The following is a 19,485-nucleotide window of genomic DNA, read 5'->3' as shown; positions in this document are numbered from 1 at the left end:
TTTATATATGTATATATCACACAATTATGTGTAGGGCTAGGGTTGTAGGGAATTAGGGACTTAGGCTCCTTAGGTTGTAGGGTGTTAGGCACACCGGAACATTAGGGCCACCTCCTCACCCTCACGTAATTGTATCTCCGTACAGTCAGCCGGTTATCATACAAACACACGACACTATCAAGTACTCTCTTGACGCACATACAACAGACTAACACTTTACATTAACACTAGTCGGCGACTGTACAATGGTCTATTTTAAGCAGGTAAGTATATGCAATCATTGTTTCTAAGAAAATAAAATGCACTTTGTTAAAAACAATGGCTAGAAGATACCTACTTGGAACAGAGCACCGAGCACAGAGCTCGCAGTGCGCCCTGCAACTTCATATTTCCGCTGCAACCTGCATAATTGATCTCGTCAGGGCTTTGTGCAGTCTCCCCTGAAGTATGCAGTCAAGGCATGCTAATACAGACTTTACGGGACTCGTAATAAGAGCGGTGACAAGTGAAGGATACGCCAATTGAAGTAGAGACAGACGAATAGTCAACGTTTCCGAGGGAGATTGGCGAGGGATGGAAAAAAAGTAAGTCTAGGGCTTCGCGCTGTGAGGCTGGGGTTCTGTAGATAGATAGATTTGAAGTGTTAGTCGAGTTGTTATTTATATTTTTTGTTGTTGACCTTACACAAAAATAACAAAATGTAGGATATGCAATAAAAATATCATTTTTAAATACAAGCCAATATACAAGCCAATGTGTTTTTTGCGATGGACAACTTGATACGTTCAGTGTAGCTTGAGAGAAATTTAATGACTTTGAAGGGAGCTACATAACACAGTTGTCTACTTTCCAATTACCTATTAGTTTTAATACTGTTAAAATAGATTGAATTTGTAGATTCAACTGCAGATCTAATAGTGTTCAATTAATTATTCGTTTTGCGATAAACACGAGTACCAAAAATATGACATTTACGTTTGCACGCGGGAACCCTGGAAAAATCCTGAACAGGCTCAATTCATTGGCACAAAAGGAGGTTCTGTACAGAGCAAGCGGCATGGGCGGAGCGCGCTGTGAGCGGGGCGTGCTACCAGTATGCGATCACCTATTAGGTACCAGTACATTTCAAGTAGGTACGTTGTATGTATAACTACTATAGTCAAGTATTGATTGGTATATTCCTATGTTATCCATGTGTGTGTATACAATAAACGGTATAAAAAATATAGTCGGGTATACATAGTGCCGCAGACTATATTGTACATCATAATGTGACCAAAACCCGACTGATTTACTCTGAGATGTGAAATGTTTCGTTCGCGATGTCGGAGAAGGCTGCTCCGCTATTTGTTCTCTTTGATCCGCGTGTCGATAGTGCCTGCGAGAGGACGAGCGGCAATTTGCAGCGCCGACTGCGTGTGACGTCACGCTTTGATGTACCGACTCACGCTACCTTCACCGGAATTGGAACAGATGAGGAAAAGCTTTGATTTAGTTTTACAATAAGAGGAAACGAAGTTGCTAGTTGCTTTGAGATGTAAGAATTGTATCATGAATGTGAAATCAATGAATGAAATGTGAATATCAATGATGAAAAAAGGGGGTTGTTGAAAATAATGAATCAATATTAAAAACGTTTTTGTAAATTTAGGTACTTATGCAACTGATGTATACTTTATAGTAGGTACATGGCAAAAATTCAAAATAAACTGACAACAGAAACAAAAAATAACTGTATACGCAACAGAGGGAACGCGAAGACACATCCCTTTCCAAAAATAAATCTTTTAAAAACACCGACAAAACCCTAATAATTTATATGACTTGTAACATAAAGATCACTTTACGGAAGGTGCGGCAAATCTTGATAGCATCTTTCACCGCAAGAGTACATAACTACCGGCGGTCACTCAACTCACTAACTTATCCACAACTAGATGATTGAGTTGCCTCGCCGATAGTTGGGCTCAATGGACCAATCATTTATATCTGATGGGGAAAGGGTCGCTATACGGAGCCGATTGATGTAACTGTTGACGATAATTATTTATTTGGAAGATTGTGTGCGGCTTTGATGTTTGTATGATCTAATAGGTTGTTAATTGCAAATGTTACTGCTGGATAATAACGAACTAATATTATTTGCATTTTCCGCGTGCGAAGTATCCAGACCCCTTAGCATGAATTTTCATCGTGAACGTGAAGTAGAATTCATCGAGTAATTGTATGAAAATATGAACAGCGCCCCTGGCGGTCGGTAGCAGAACTAAAATGTTCCTACAAAATTCATCAAGTAATTTTACTTCACGTTCACGTTGAAAATTCATGCTAAGGGGTCAGATTACGAACTTGGCACCTTGGTTTCGATTCTCGTTTCGAGATCGCGGTGCTTGAGTTGTCACGGAAATATGTCACCCTCGATTGCCCGCTAATCCTCACACCGCCTCGAGTGGCGACCGTCAAGTGGCGCCATCTACCCGACGCGTGCTTTACCACACTTCTTGTGATGTGCAGATAGCCACGAATAGATATGGGGTATACAAAAGAATGTACAAATCTTTCAATTTCATTTTTTTTAGCACTTTAACCTCAGAATGTTCAATAGAAACTAGCTCTGAAGATCTTAAGTTTTCAAGGGAATGCCTCATCTTCTTTCAACCATATCTAAGTATCTTTCCTAATATCTTTAATAAGATGAAATATTGAAGAAATTAAGCTTTCAGTGGAACTAAATAAAACTCTTGTATAACCTGATTCAATAATAAAGCGATGGCACAATACTTGCTACGAGCTACGAGCTACGCGCTACGAGTCTCGTAGTAGCTACGAGTGCTACGTTGTAGCATAGAATTACTTTTTAACTTGATTTATATCATGCAGTCAAATTTAAGTTAAACTGTGAAAAAACAAACAATTTGAAAGAACACGTAGAAAATACATACAAATAGTAGTAATTAAAAGCGTTGTGCGTCCGTAGTGTCAGTCAGTTGATGCTATCGCGACGAACGTGGACGCGGCGCGGGCTAGGAAGAGCGCGGTGTGAGCACATAAGAGTACATAAACAAAATTAAATGATAAATATCGAAATCACAATTTTAACTTTCTTTAGTACAAGCTGTTACCTCGAGCTTCGATTCGCATTAAAAAGTTTTCCCGTGGGAATTCCGGGGTATAAAGTAGCCTATGTTAAATTCTTTCTCAGGGTTTAGACCATACGTATACCAAATTTCATTAAGATCCGTTCAGTAGTTCACGAAAAAAAAACATTTTCCATAGAAACTTCCTTGGTCACGTGACATTATGTGACGTGCTACCTGCCTAGACCTAAGGATTTTAGTGTAGGTGAAATAAGTAGGCGAGGCAGAGTCCAGTTAAAAAAAGTAAGTTTATTAATTTAAGAAAATACCGGGCCAAATAAGTTCGATTCCGTCAAATCTAACACCTGACCGCACTTCCCTCGAAATGGTATCTCCAGCCGTGTGTACGTGGGATTTGTGCTGGGATGACCTTCTTCACGGGGGTGATTAGCAGGTATATATTCTTCTTGGTCGGCCGACCGACGGTTAGGGATTTAGCCCGAACGTAGTTCCCTGCAAATCCATGCACGTATAAGTTACACGGCAATTTTATTGGATCACCACGACAATGTACCTAAGGAATGCGGTAGAAAATAAGTAGGTAGTGTCGTGGTGATCAAACCAGATACGGAGTTTACAATGTGTACGTGATTCATGAAACGAAGGTACCTATTAAAAAATTAAACAACTAACGGTCAATTCATAATAATTAAAAAAATACTAGATAACCCGACCATGCAATGGATTTATTATGGAATGATGATGATGCATTGATAAAATATGCAGCTAAATGATTTACAATGATTAGGTCACAATGAATTATAATATTAACTAACTTAAAAGCCACCTAAAAATACTGTTCACCACTTACCCAAATTTAGGGGTTTCTGCTGCACGGAATAACTAGGTATTAGGTACTATGTAATTATCACTTATAAGTTTATTGCAGCACTCAGGCAAATAAAATAAATATATTATCCACTATTTAAACGAGGATTTATAAAAATCAGAGCTCGACCAGTTGTTGCGTCGGTGGCGGTTGGAATGTGACGTCGCGGAGTCGTGGAGTCTCCTCTAATATTTGACAATGCGAGGGTAGCCGGGCGCGAGCGATGCGCGGTTATCTTTTTATTCGGTACCGTTAGCAGCGTTTCGTTACATGTATTAAATTATTTTTTTAAGTTTATTTTTGTTTTAAAGAATGATATTGATTGATTGTTTTTACATTTTATAATATTTATTTGTAACTATATTTGTGAATACTATTATAAAAGAATAGTACTTTACTGGTAATTAAAATAAGATTTGTAAATACTATTATAAGGGAATAGTAATTTACTTGTAAATAATAATTATATTTTTATTAAATTCAATTCATGAATACCTACTATTATAAGGGAATAGTAATGTATTGTAAATAATAGATTAAATACATAATTTTAGGTTAATTTAGATAAAAAAAATAACAATATTAAATAATTGTGTTCTAAAATTGTAATTATTTATTTAATTTAAGTACCAGCACAAGTGCAACGTTACAATTATTACTATGGAGAATGTCTTTTTTATTAGCGAATTTTTAAATTCTGATTTAATTTTCTGTCTAAGATATAACATGCTGCACATGTAGGTTTCGGTTAGTATACCCTTTTTGCAACACCCTGTATAATAAACGAGTCAAACGTACATGATAGCCTTAAACCTGTTAGGTTATGTAGGCATCAACTCAGGGCTCTCAGCGAAAACAAGTTCTTGTAAGTCCCTGGGTTTGTTTAAACAGTAAGTTTGTTTGAAAAACGTTTATTCATCAAATAATACAATAAAAACATACATTATACCCCAAACAGCAGTACTGTTTCTCGGGGAAGATACACTCTAGAAAAAAAAAAATTATACATAACTAGCCATTATACCAAAGCCTACAAATAACATCTAACATCTAAGTTAAAACTTAGTAAACTGTGCGAATACAATATAAGTTAAAATAAACATTATAGTTTAGTAATAATAACGGTTCACAACTGTTTTAAAAAATGACTTTTAAGCAGCTTTTTCATTATTACAAACTTAAATGGTAAGTGGTTAATAGAGTCAAAAATACGAATTGCAGAAAAAAGTTTATTTGACATAGGTAATATGTTTGTATTCTTCTTCTTCTTCTATCGTGTAAATGCACTAAGCTAACTTCCTCCAGTGTTTTGCTACTCTTAACTCTTGTTTGTATTAACATAACCGAAATTTAAATATATAAAAAAAGAAAAATTTTGGAAGTCCTGCACACCCTTTCCTTCACATTGACCGGAAGCGCCCGCTACTTGCGGGGCCGCGCCCGCAGCGACAACAATGTGACGTGGTTAGTGCGGATTGCTGCTTCATGGTTTTGTTTCAGTTTCAGTATGAAGCCGCCCGTTTTATTTATTCATTTAAGCTAAATAAAACATATTGAAATGGATTGCAGGGAAGCACTTTTGGACCACATTTTAAAACTATCAATTCATAATCGGTTTACCTAGAATCTGAATACCTAATACGTGCATAAATAGGTATTCAAACACCAATCTTTCTACTGACTATTAACCATTTAATAAATTGGCAGTACAAATTATTTATTGCAAATTTATGAACTTTATGCAGTCATAAATAATTGAAGATATGTAACCTAATTTCAGAACGATAGAATTTTTACTAAAAAAAAAAAACATTTGTAGCACTTGAGCTACGCCGTAGGCCGCTAAGAAAAAAGCTCGACGTTTCGTAGCCAAGGTCTGTGAATATAGCAGCAGAAACTAGCAGCAATTTTTGTATGGCCGAATATGTTTTAAAAAAAGGCAATTGTAGCAGAATTCTGTTAGCACTACATGCTAGAGAATATATCAATGAACTTATAGACATATATCACATTTACCAACGTGCTCCGGGAGATTAATTACGTCACAATTACTTTACGGCGTGGCGTGCGCCTTATAAAGTGCAGCTAGCAGCAGTTACCAGTTTTGCTAAACTGCTAGCTGCGTGTCCTAAGGCGCGGGTGTGTGACGATGACGTCATGTCATCCAAAATTGCTGCTGGCTGGCAGCGATTTTAATAACGCCGAAGTAATTGTAATGTAATTAATCTCCTGGAGCACGCTGTTAAATGTTTTGTATGCCCATAAGTTCATTGCAGTGTCCTCTATCATGTAGTGCTAAGCGTATCGTGTAGAATTGGTATTTTTCTTAATAATTATGAAAAAATAGTCGCCCATATAGGAAAATTTTATGTTAATCAAGTTAAAACTTGATAAGAACTAAATCTACCACTCACCGAGTGTATGTAATGGATAGACGATGGTATATAGATCGTAGCAATAACTACTTTACATGCGTACATGGTCAAGGGACTTCAAAATAATGAATTAAATTGTAAGTAACTGAAAAATAGTCAGGCTAGGAAAGAATGTGAAGGAGTTTTTCACTGAATCAATTATCAGTACCGTGGTCTAGTTGGTTAAAAGATCTATACGTTTGTCCTTAAAAGTCGTTGGTTCGCGACACACCGCGGATCTTTCTTTTGTTTTATGTTATTAGTGTGAAGCGTTTTTCTTTTTGTATTTTATTTATTTTGATAGTGTAAAGCGTTTTTCTTCTTTTATTTTATTTTGATAGTGTGCAGTGTTTTGGGATTTAACGTTTAATGTTTTTGATGGATGTTCGACATGTTAAACTGCTCAACATTAAATTTAATTTTGCTAATGGGTGCAGATAGGAAAATATTATGTTTTGTAAATAAAGTTAAACCTTGATAAGAATAAAAATCAGCAAGCTGGGTGTGTACAAACATAATTAGGTATATATTAAGTATAACTTATAGGTGACACATCTCATAAAAGCGCCATCTATATACATTTTAATTAACTATCTTGTACTCTTTAATACATATTATGTGTAAAATGACGCAGACGCAATGATAATTAGCATTAGGCCTAACCTACGTATTTGATTATGAATTGATGACGCATCATGATGCTATGAAGTACTAAGTGTATCAATAAACATCATAAATCAACTATACCGAATGACAACTTACTTTGAAATAATAATTACATTTAAGTATTATATATTGATCCAGTAGCTAGTTAAAATAATTTTATTTATCAGTGTATGTAAATAAAAGTTACCAAGACAAAATGTATTTATATTGTTCAAATCCACATTAGAAACTACATCAGCATATTCAATTATTTTTATTTTATTGCGATGAGTGTTGTTGCACGCTACTGACCAACAGATGGCGTTACTGGTATCTTAATAATAAAAAATAATAATACCACCCACCCGATGCCGGGGAGAACCCCTGTTCCTCATCTCTGTCTTGCCTTTATTGGTTGTCCAGAGAGAAAACTGACGAGGAACAGGATTTCCCACCTCTTGCTTGCCTTCATTGGCTGGCTTGAGTGGTGTACCGCTAGAGCAGAAATGCTCGAGGTAGGATGTATTACCCAGTAAGGTGCTTGTAGGGGTCTTGACCGATAACGCGATTGCTCTGAGAGCCGTGGAATACCTCTCCTTCCTTACCACCTCATGCCATGTTGCCCCCATGTTGCTACGCCACTGTAATGTACTAGCGACTGTTTTGGGAGGCCCATTTAATGTGCGTGCGAGTCACCCCCTGCCTTTTTATCCGTGTGTGAAACATATACAAAATATAATACAATACATACAATTACAGATATTTATTGAAAAAAATACACTTATGCGTGCGATTTAAATTGATTAAAATTCAATAAGGAGAACGGCAGTGGGCGTACCGCCTTTTTTTTGGAGCGTTTCAGAACCATGTTTTCACCATTTATTAATACAGTGTAGATAAGGTATTTTCAGTAATTACAATATTTTTAGAAGTCGGGGGAAAAGAAAAAATGATAAATGAAGAATATTTAAATCTAAGGATAATGGAACGTAAAAACAAACATATAGAGAACGGAACGTAACAATAGTGGTGCCAGACCTCGGAATATAACCAGCAAATCCGAGCAAAAAAGTAATCGAATCGAATAGAAATATCGATACATTCTTAAATACAAAAGATATTTTATTTATCAATAAATTACATGTTCTGGTACTATTTGTGCCAAAACTAGTACATTTGGTTTATAAAATATGATTATATTTAAGTCTTGAAGACTTTTATCCATAGTAAACCATTTTCTTTTTCTCTTTATTCGATTCACTATCATCGATATTTTTTTAATATTTAAATCTAGTAACACTGAATCTTGCTTGTCAATCTTGTCATAGTAGTTGTTATTTCATTTTCCATTACCTAACCTAATTATTTAATATTTTGAATACCGCTGAAACTGCTGAAGATATAGAACAAATGTGACAAAGGGGAGAACCAGACCCGGTTCCTGTTCCACCTCCCCGGCAGGCTCCCGTCCCACTTCTTCATCAGGAACCTGCAGAAGCAGCAGAACAAGAACACGCAAAATTCTGACAATATTTTCTTTGAACCATAGGATGATAAATACCTAAGTCAAATATGAGAAGAGCAACTGCGTTCTGCAGTTCGAATCCCGGCGCTGACATGTACCAATGTGTTCTTTGAATTTAATTAAAATGTATACCATCACACTTACAGTGAAGGAAACCTGCATACCTATCTAGATTTAGCACATCTAGAGAGCCAGGTGCAGGTACTTACACCCCAACAGAGAATAGAATAGAGTAGGTAATAGGAACATAAAATTCCTAAAGTTGATTCCAGGCAAATTATGTTATGTAAATAAAACAATGATCTTTTAAACAGTATATTTTATTTCATTACATTACTCGCCAAATGCATACCCATATAGTAGAACCTTTACATATAGCATTTCGAAATGGCATAGCAGATCCCTGTTGCGGAATGGCAATTTAAAACTTCAGAAGTTGGATAAGTATAACATTATTCCATAATGAAAGTAGTAGCCTGATCTAGTCGATAATATTAATAAAATCATTTTATTTATTATGTACGTTGCACGTCCCGTATTTATTTAAACGTAAACATACAACTTGATATACCTAACATAATAATATTATTATCAAATTATTATTCACGTTGTTCGTCTTATGTTGTTCAAGTGTTGACGTTTAGTTGTTGACATGACACATTTTTTTATCATTTCAATTTTTCTGGTCTGGTTTTGTCAATTTTTATCATTATACTGAGATCCAACCTAGACATTTATGACGTAAATCACAGAGTACTTGGCATAAACATTACTTCACTTGACGTTCCATTCTTCCTGTATGAATGTTTACGTTCCATTGCGACTACATTTTAAAGATTCTTTTTTTCCGTTTTTCTCTTTTCTCCCAGCTTCTAAAAATCTAGTTATTTATTTATTTGTGTACCTATACAGTGACTCTCTAAACATGGTACTTTCATTACGGAACCCGTCATTTTCATAGGGGTACCAAACGTCCTTAGAACTCTGCCATTGTCCAATTAGCGTGCGTTCTCTTTGGGGGATAAAAATATTCCAAAGTAGGGATGTTCGATCATCACTTTGGTTGTCTGTCACTCGATTCGATAGCACATTCAGGTACTCGATTCATTCAAAAAAACTATATATTTGAAGTCGTTAGTCTACATAATACGAAAATTACAATGTATAAATCATTGGGGAACAATTTTGGAAGCATAATTTTATTTTAAGAACTGACCCCTTATACCGAACTTGTATTGAATTTGTTTCGACTTCACGATAGGGGACTGGGGAATCAGGTATTATTAAAATTATTATGTTTTACTTTTTCTCCTCTTTGACAGTTGTCGTCTATTCGAACGTTATACAGTGTCTGAGTTGTACTGAACTGTCAAACCCTCAGAACACAGATTTTGTGTCAGCTCACATCTTATTTCCAGAGAGGAAATTCTATATCTGCCCTCATGCGTTCTCTACAGCAACGACGCTTGAAAAATAAACATTCTGAACTTGTAAATTTTACTAAATAGAAGTAAGAAGAATATTGTACAAAATAAAGGCTTGTACAAAAACTCAACTGACAGTTGTCAAGTAAAACGGCTCATTAGTGGGACAATATTATATTATTACAGGTTAACTCGATTGACGAACAAGACAGACCGTGTGTACATCACTACAATAGTAGTAGTGTTGCCAGTAAAAAAAATATTTTTGAAATCACAGAACGTTCATAAATCTATTTTCATCGCAGAGAAAAAAGAACGTTCATAAACACTGAGCCAATAAACTACATACAGTGGTTAGGGTGGCAAGCCGACTCGTGTGCCTCTGCCAGTGGTGAGGGTGGCAAGCCGACTCGTGTGCCTCTGCCCAATTAGAACAAAATGCAAAAATACCCTTCTAATCACATCAATTGTTTACAGATTTTGAAGTGCTGAGTTTTGGATTGCCTAGAGCGTGGTGTTGATGACTTTGAGAAGACGTTGCGGTCGAGGACGTCACGCCATCAGGAAAGGCCGTGTTACAAATATAACTCCGAACCTCAGAATAATAACAGGAAGCAATCGTAATTACACCGCGACGACGTACTCTGTGGTCGGCAGATAAGCCATGGCGTGAAACGTCAAAAAGGAGATGTCAATGTCATTGTCAAGGAAGGGGGGAGTTGATTTGAATATGGAGTCGTGTTCTTGTATTTTCTGATTTAATTTGTTTGTTATCGATATAAATCCTCATGTTTTCAAGTTGTATTAATGATTTATGGTAAAACAAACCTATTTCACAAATGAGTTTACTTTTTGTGTCACCTTTTCCTTCTGGTTTTAACAGATTTGTAAATCTATTTTCATCACAGAAAAAAACGAACGCTATAATAAATAAAATTATTTTACCTAACTGGACCAATCAAAGTCAAAATCGGTCAAAAATCATCATGAATCGGTGAATTGTCTATGACAGCAACCTATTTGGGCATTTCAAATCTCAATGTAAACAAAATGTTATCCAAACAAACAGACAGCAGCAAGTGAAGAATTACAGTAAACAAGACTTTTACCTACTTGGATAACAGCGCAAGCGTCCAAATGACAACAGATGGTACAGACATCTGAAAAGGTACGTAACTCTACTAACTCTCACACAAACCACAACAGGCTTCCTCCTATTGAGATACCAAAATTCGGTGGCACAGTTAGTGAATACTATGCGTTTATGAACTTGTTCCAAAGTGTAATTGGCACATGATAGGTTATCCCGATGTGATAAGTTTTACTATCTGCGTTCTCTTGTTTATGGGGAGGCGTTAGATCTAATAAAACATCTATCTCTGGACAGTTCTAACTATGTGATTGCTCTGGAACTACTAGCCAAGCGTTATGACAATAAATTGATTGTTATAAACCACCACATAAACTCAATATTAGATATGAAACCGATCACTAAATGTACAGCACAGAATATAAGGGAATTCATAGCTACAGTCAGACAGCATAGTAGTGCGTTGAAAGGCTTAAATATACCGGTTGACTCATGCGACTTAATAATAATTGCGATCATTCAGCGGAAACTAGATCAATATACATTGCAAGGGTTTCACTTTCTTTGACTTTTCTAGAAAAAAGAGCTGCAGCAATGGGAAACATCACATCCTGCGAGTCTACAGGCCAGAGTGTGAGTAAGGACACTCCAAAAAAGCTGTCATACATAGCTAACAACATCAAACCCATCACTGAAGAACCCACATGTAAGTACTGTCATGCTTCTAATCACAAACTATTTAGATGTGAAAAGTTTAAACTAGCTGCAGTGCATGAAAGGATTTCATATGTGGCCAACAATAAGCTATGCACTATATGCCTCAACAACCACCAAAAATGCAGATTTTTCTTTAAGTGTGGTATCTACAAAGGCAAGCACAACACCTTGCTTCATAATAGCCAACCCGCTGCCGCTGGTTCTACCTTTTTTGGCATAAGATTTATTTGCCTAATCTCGTATTGCATAGTAACGTTGGGTCAAAGTCTCGTTACGCCGAAAATCGTATGGCATAAATCTCGTTTAGTAAAAAGTTATTTCGCATAACATTGTTGAGCCTAATAATGGTATGGCCGAATCTTGATTAGCCTAATAATGCTATGGCATAGGTTTATTAGGTTTATACAAAGTAATAATATTCTTTTGACTTTAACTTTGACGGAGCGTCTCCCTACATAGCGCAAACTGGTGCCTTGTATTGTTTCCGAGGTTTGGAAAACGCTCCGCTCCGCTTCGCTGCGCTCCGCTTTGGTTTTGATGAACATGTGCACCTAACACGCTCCTCCTCGCTTTGCTCGTCGTCGCACCTATTTTTAGGTTTCGATCTCATGGGGTTTGTAATAATTATATTGGTCGTTAACTTTCGATTTTTTTAACATACAATATCGTGATTTTCGGGATGTAGGAGAAAAATACCACAATTTGTACATTTACTACATACTTAATATATTATTTATTAAGATAACACTAGGAGAAACAAGATTATATATAGGTATAGACGAACATAAATTTGAGTAAACGAAACTTAGGTGTTTAAAGATTGTGCCTAAAGAGTTTTAGACGAAACGAGCCTTATGCCACATAAGTCTTGGCAAAGTGATGGTTCGGCCAAAAAAGTTTAGACCATACGAGTTATGCGAAATGAGTTTTGGTCAATAAAGATTATGCGAGATGAGCGGAACCCGCTGCCGCTGCTGCTACTAATCATGTTTCATTGATGTCTAACATACAGAGTGAGGTATTATTGCCTACAATATCTGTCAAGCTTCAAGCTAAAAATGGTGAGCATATCTATGCTAGGCAAATAAAAAGCCTGATCTATTAGATTTCTTTATATGTCGAAATATATGTCAACTTCATACTCTTGTCGAGTCATGTTTTGATGGATCCTCTGATCACACTCCTGCCATCCTAACACTGAGCTCAACTGTTATAAATGTCGGCTACAACGAGACTTTATGTAACAAGGATACAGATTGGGACAGCTTCCAAGATTACATAAATGATAATATTGACATGCACATGCCCCTTAAAACCAGTGAAGACGTTGAAACCGCATGCTCATACATCACTAACCTTATCCAAGTGGCAGCATGGAAAAGCTCACCTGAGGAGAAGCCTAATATACCTAAGCAGAATATCCCTCTTCATATTAAAAACAAAATACAAGATAAACGCAGATTGCGTAGAGTTTGGCACGCCTCAAGGCACCCAAGCGATAAAGCAGCTCTAAATAAAGCATCTCGTGAGTTAAAGAAGATTCTACAGGAAGCTAAAAATGCCACCGTCAAACACTATGTTACCTGTCTATCGGCCAATGGTAAAGGTGAACATTCACTGTGGAAAGCCACTAAAGGGCTGAATCAACCCCAAATAGCAATTCCACCAATAAGATCAGGAACAACCTCATGGGCCCGGAGCGATAGTGAAAAAGCAGAAGTATTTGCTAAACATCTCGCGTCAGTCTTCCAGCCAAACGAAGGGGAAGAAGATACACTGATAGATGAAGTGCTAAATCAAGACTTTCAACTGGACCTACCATTGAAACCTACATCCCCGAGAGAAATCCATCGTAGAATTAAAGAGCTGGAAACCCATAAAGCACCCGGGTTCGACCTAATCACACCTAGAATCCTCAAAGAACTGCCTAGAAGATGTGTTGTATTCCTCGCATGTCTATTCAATGCTATCTTTAGAACTCACCATGTACCGAGTATTTGGAAGGTATCTCAAATCATACTAGTTCACAAAAATGGGAAGCCCACCGACAGAGTCGACTCTTATCGCCCTATCAGCCTGACGCCGATACTATCAAAGTTGTGGGAAACAATTCTCCTTCATCGCCTTTCATCTACCTTGGCTAAGGAAAACATTATCCCAGAACACCAATTTGGATTCCGAAAAATGCACGCCACAATTGAACAAGTCCACAGAGTATATAACGCGGTCCGGCAATGCTTCGAGAAGAAGGAATACTGCTCTGCTGCATTCATTGACATTCAACAAGCATTTGACAGAGTTTGGCACAAAGGTCTCTTGTACAAAATCAAGACACTCTTACCTCACTCATTCTATCCTATCTTATCATCATACCTCAGTAACAGACTATTTCAAGTCAAACAAAAAGAAGCAAGATCAAACCTCTATGAATGTAAGGCAGGTGTCCCACAGGGATCAGTCTTGGGCCCAGTTCTCTACAACATCTTCACCTCGGACATGCCCCAGACTCCGAGAGTAACTATAGCCACATATGCTGATGACGCGGCATTCCTATCCTGTGATCGTGAACCCGAAATTGCATCACTAAATCTACAACTCCAGCTGGACCAAACAAACATTTGGCTTAAGAAATGGCGCATAAAGGCAAGTGCTCAAAAATCAAACCACATCACGTTCACACTCAACACAAGGGACTGCCCTGGTGTCAGATTGGGCGATGCTACTTTGCCCCACTCCAACTCTGTGAAATACCTTGGATTCCACTTGGACAGACGATTAAACTGGAGCAATCACATAAAAAAAAAGAGGGATGAACTGAACTTAAAATTCAAGAACTTGTACTGGCTGCTGGGTCGACGGTCTGTTCTTTCAGTTGACAACAAACTTCTCATATACAACAGCATCCTGAAACCAATATGGACTTATGGTATTCCTCTATGGGGGTCAGCTGCCAAATCTAACATAATGTGCTTACAAAGGGCTCAAAACAATGTCCTAAAAGCCATATGTAACCCACCTTGGTTTATAAAAACAAGTGAAGTTCACGATTACCTGGGGGTACCGACAGTACAGGAAGAAATTGCTTCATATAAAATGAAATACAAGCTCAGACTGGCAAATCATCCCAACTCACTAGCTTCTAATTTGCTAGACCCATCTAACCTGACTCACAGGCTCAAGAGAGCAAATGTGCTGCATTAATAAAGGGGTACTCTGACAATGGTCAGATCTCTCTGAACGTCAATGATCTTTCCACAAATCTGATAAAAGTCTGGCGACTGATGGCAGATGCAACAAGAAAAAAAAAAAAAAAAAAAAAAATATCTATGCTAGAGCTCTACTAGATTCAGGGAGCTCTGTAAATTTTATCCTAAAGGATCTAGCTAAGCGAATTAATACTGAGTTCTTCGATGAAGAAAACAATTGTTGGTGTGTGCAATGCTTCCAACACAACCAACCAAAAGGCTCGATTTGCTATCCAGTCAGCCAACAGTGATTATAAACTCACTGTTCTATCATGCATTGTCCCCAACATAACATCTTCAATGCCTCATTTCCGTGTCAATGTACAGGACATCAACATACCATCTCACATTCAGCTTGCCAATGCTTCAGCGAACCTAGAAATATAGATATTTTACTTGGGTGTGACATCATGTTTCAGATCCTACTGCGTGAGAGACTGCCAGTGATACCAGGTCAGCTGTTTCTACACAACACTCAGTTCGGCTACATTGTTGCTGGCACTGCACCATTGAACAGCGAGGGATGTTCATCACTACCAAGTAACTTTTGCAAGTCAGTATCTGAGGCTGTCTCAACAGAGTCTTTAAATAGGAAAATAGATGGGTTCTGGGAATGTGAGAAGGTACCTGAAAAAGGGAACTATATTCCTACTGAATTAAATCCAGCTGACTGTCTGTCAAGAGGTGTAGATCCTCACAGTCTACTGAATAATCAATTTCATGAAACTGAATTCAAACATAGTGTAGAATCAGTAAATGTGCCTCAGAACTTACCTGAGTTAAAGTGTGAGGCTGAGAAAACAAATATGATACATGCTTAGAGTATATAGATACATGCAATCGGTTTAATATAACCATAAGCCCATAAGCAGTTTATTTGGTTCTTTATGATTGGCTTTGCAGACATACCATCCCATTGTCTGCTTGCCTTCTTACATCTCTTCTTATATCTTTATTTAATATTTTTTTTCTTCTAAATTTCAGCTTTCCTATTTTTTCGGGAATACCGCCGCTGCCCCCGGGCCATGCCTCTATAATGAGAAGGTAAGTGTAGAAATACATTATTTTAAAACAATAAAGTCATTTAAATGATATTGAAACTGATAGACCAGTGTAGCTCAGTCGGATAAGCGCCCGCTTCTCACGCCAGAGATACGGGGGTCAACACCCACATGTACCAATGAGTTCTTTGAATTTAAGTACAATGTATACCATCGCTCTTACGGTGAAGAAAAACATCGTGAGGAAACCTGCATATCTAGATTTAGCTCATCTAGATATGTGATCTGTTCCTCTCTACCAACCCGCAGTGGACCAGCTGTATCAGGGCCTCTAGTACGGGTTTTGCAATTTACGTAACCGAAAATTTTTTTGTTTTCTTCTGTCACCTGCATAGATTATCTGTCAAAAGTTTCATGATAGTTTCCGCTAGAGGCGCCACTTTGTATGCGAGAAAACTGAAACTTTTATAGTTTTTAGTTCACACAGCAATGTTATTTATTTGGCACGCCTATTTACTAATGTATCGTTTCTTGCCAACAGATCACCTGGGTGAAGATGACGATGCAACATCGACATGTCGAAGTACCCAGCGAATGTGACGACAAAACTACTAAATGGATTTTGATCAACAGACAACCTGGATAGGCAACTTTTTAAAAATCCTAGAATCACTACCAGAAAACTTTTTAGCTCTAAGTTTTATTTTAACAGTTACTAGAAAATAAAACCGAGAGAGAGAGAAAACAGCTGTATTTATTTTAACTCTTTGGACACATGGCGCCATCTGTTGCCGAGTAGCGGTAATAATAGCGACACCTGTTGTCGAGTAGTAGTAACAATGAGTTAGTGCAGTGAGAGTGAAGTGAACGTAACAATTATATTATTTATATATATTTTAATATTTATAGGTTCTATTTAAGTTTAGGTTTATTAGTAGATCACATTTTATTCTGTTTTATTTAATAAAGTATGCTCTTACTTAAAAGAGCTATGATATAATTCAAGCTATCGATTTTAACTGTTACTTGTATCCATATTCTGATTGATAAATAATAAATTTAGAAATATCATTGTGATTTTAATCATACCTACTTATAACAATATAAAATAATTTAACATGATTGTGTTGATGTAGTTTCTAATGTGGATTTGTATACTTAAAATAAAATAAATTTGTCTTGGCATCTTTTATTTACCTACATATTAAGAACCCAAAATAAGTCTGTAATATAACTGGTTACATTCATTACTGTATGTATTTTTAAAAGTAACCATCATTAAAATAAAAAAAAGAAAAAAGATCTTTAGTTGCTTTAGTTAGATTCGATCCACAGACCACAGGGATCTAGTTCGACGCTGTAACCAACTGGGCTGAGGTGCTGATAATTGATTTAGTGAAAAATTCCTTCACTTTCTTCCCTAGCCGACAACTTACTTAATACATATTTCAGATGCTTACACTTTTCATTATTTTGAAGTCCCTTGACCATATACGTACATAAAGTAGTTATTGCTACGATCTATATACCATCGTCTATCCATTACATACACTCGATGAGTGGTAGATTTAGTTCTTATCAAGTTTTAACTTGATTAACATAACATAATATTTTCCTATATGGGCGACTATTTTTTCATGATTATGAAGAAATAACCCATTGTGGCGGGATACTGTTAGCACTACATGCTAGAGAATACTTCAATGAACTTATAGACATACAACACATTTACTAACGTGCTCCGAGAGATTAATTACGTCACAATTACATTATATAGCGACATAACCTCAAATATGAGCGACAATTTTTTCATGATTTTGAAGAACAAGCAAATCTACCCAAATTCTGTTAGCACTAGATGCTAGAGAATATTTCAATGAACTTATAGACATATATCACATTTACCAACGTGCTCCGAGAGATTAATTACACCACGATAAATTTACGGTTTCTTTGCGCAATTTGCTGTACAATGTATTCAGGCGCTTTCTCTTTGATTGATTATTTTGAAGTCAATTGAGCAAACACAAAGATGACATATATAGATTTATAATGTATTTACCATCGTCTATCCGTTATTTACACACTCATGTGGGTAGATTTAGTTGTAATTTTTTTTTTAATGAGTGACATTAACTTGTAATGTAATTAATCTGCCGGAGCACTCTGAATGGTGTAATAGTAGTTAGTAAGTTAATTGCAGCATCCCCTAGCATGTAGTGATAACAGAATTTTGCTACTTTTTCTTATTTCTTCATAATCATGAATAATATTTGGCCGTATTGAGTGTCCTTATAATTAATAATTTTGACTAATTTCGAGCACACTGTTAAATGTGTAATATGTATATAGGTTCATTGCAGCATCCCCTAGCATGTAGTGATAACAGAATTTTGCTACTTTTTCTTATTTCTTCATGATCATGAAAACAAATTCACTCATACAAAAAATTTGCTTCTGCTGCTATGTTCACGGCGGTTCGTAGCCACGTGGCGTCAATCGTAGCCGCGTAGCTAGCGGAAGTGAATTCGTTTTATCTGTTCGTACTCGTTTGGTGGTGTCGTGTCAATCATCAGATAGCGGTCGTCCGTCACGCCGGCAGCCTGTTATCTGATTGCGCTTTTGTTATTTAACGCTTAATTTGATTTCACCGGATAGTGTTCTATTTTTGGAGTTGCAGATTAGCATGCAATGCATAATGCATTTACTGTGGTTTTTATTTCGTTTAGTATTCAAACTATTGTCTTTAAAATCCTAACTAATATTATAAATGCGAAAGTAACTGTGTCTGTCTGTCTGTCTGTCTGTCTGTCTGTCTGTCTGTTACTCTTTCACGCCAAAACTACTGAACGGATTTGAATGAAATTTGGTATACACACGGTCTAGACCTTGGGAAAGAACATAGGCTACTTTTTATCCCGGAATTCCCACGGGAAAACTTTTGAAGGCGAAGCGGAGCGCGCGGGAACAGCTAGTAAGCTATAAAAACAGGCTTTGAAGTCGAAGATGAATAATATGAAATGGTAAATCTACCACGGCGCGGCGTTTCGTAGACAAACAGCAATGTCCGTTCCATTTAAAACTCGCCGGCAATTCCACAACTCCAATTCCCAGCAACCGACACAATTCCGCCTTCACTCTGCCGAGTCGTTAACGAAGTAAATATTTATTAAACAAAATAATCTGTACAAAAAAAACACTCACACCTGGGCGGGCGGCGGAGCTAAAGCGGGAACTTTAATTAACGGCACACACTCGAAAGGATTTTCACCCTGATTCATGGGTCACATCATACTCTTAATTACTACGTACCTAGGTTAAAGGTTCTCTCACTCGAGTTGGGTTTGTGTGAGTGGGAGAGAGGAGCGCGGTCGCGGCGGCATAGACGTCCGAGCGCGGCGGCAGCGCGGCGCCGACTGACTCAATCTGAGCGGAGCAGGGGTCAGGTCAGATGAGCA

At 37.1% G+C, this 19,485-nt stretch overlaps 1 protein-coding gene across 1 annotated transcript in view; it reads right to left on the bottom strand.

Moving 5' to 3' along the window:
* LOC105390527 (Down syndrome cell adhesion molecule-like protein Dscam2) overlaps positions 1-19,485 on the bottom strand; it is a 79,308-nt gene extending 59,823 nt beyond the window's left edge. Inside the window, exon 1 of the mRNA XM_048633169.1 lies at positions 19,232-19,485. The gene's annotated coding sequence lies outside the window, so the exon portion shown is untranslated. The remainder of the gene's footprint in view (positions 1-19,231) is intronic.

Source organism: Plutella xylostella, chromosome 5 (assembly GCF_932276165.1).
Source record: "Plutella xylostella chromosome 5, ilPluXylo3.1, whole genome shotgun sequence".
NCBI classification, from domain to species: Eukaryota; Metazoa; Arthropoda; class Insecta; order Lepidoptera; family Plutellidae; genus Plutella; species Plutella xylostella.
This window is presented reverse-complemented; position numbering and strand designations above follow the sequence as displayed.